This window comes from Mauremys mutica, chromosome 13 (assembly GCF_020497125.1).
Source record: "Mauremys mutica isolate MM-2020 ecotype Southern chromosome 13, ASM2049712v1, whole genome shotgun sequence".
Taxonomy (NCBI): Eukaryota; Metazoa; Chordata; order Testudines; family Geoemydidae; genus Mauremys; species Mauremys mutica.
In genome coordinates, this window is record NC_059084.1 from 10,455,925 (window position 1) to 10,456,709 (window position 785).

A 785-nucleotide genomic window follows, 5' to 3' on the forward strand; every position below is an offset into this window, starting at 1 on the left:
TCCTGAAGGTAATATTTAAATGGATAGGGGTTAATTCACTTTTAGAAATAAAGCAGGTGCTGCCACTAACTATAGTAGTTTGCTTTTTGTATAAACTTAATTTCATAATTGTGCTTTCCCTCCCCCCGTTCAATCTGACGTTTCTACATAAACTTTGAGAGCAGCTACCCCCTTCATGCTTAAAATGAACTTTCTGCATCGTAATTGCCAGCTTGACCTATGCGTCATGTGTGGCGGAGTCTATTAACTTTGCAATAGGTAACACACACCCCCTTGCCTCGAGTTTGCACATAACGCTGCCTCGAGAGGACAGTGCCGTTGGTTGTGTCAGAGGGCGAGCGAGCTGTGCTGCAAACAGGGGGCTGGACAAGTGCTGCCTGCCCCCCTCTGCAGCGCGGAGCTGGTGGTAAAGAGCGAGTCCCTCACGCTGCAGCGCGCAGCCCCTCCCGCCTCAGTGAGACGCTGAAGGGACCTGTCTTCCCTGCCATGCTGGGCCCCGCGCGCCTCCCTCCACACACCGCCCCCGCCAGGCCAGCGCGGGAGCAACGCTCTCTGCGACGCAGCGGGAGTCGCTGCCAAGGCTGCGCAGCCGCATGCGCGAGAAACACCCACGACACAGGGAGGGGGGGCCTTGCGGGGTTAGCCGGCCTATACGGTACGCAGGCGTCCTGAGTGCAATTATGTCACGAGACAGTCGCCTGCGCGCGCGTCTGTCCGGGGAGGGGAGCCAGCGCAGCACGTGGCCAACTGCGTGTCCTTCCGACGAGTGGCGCTTCCCTTCTGAT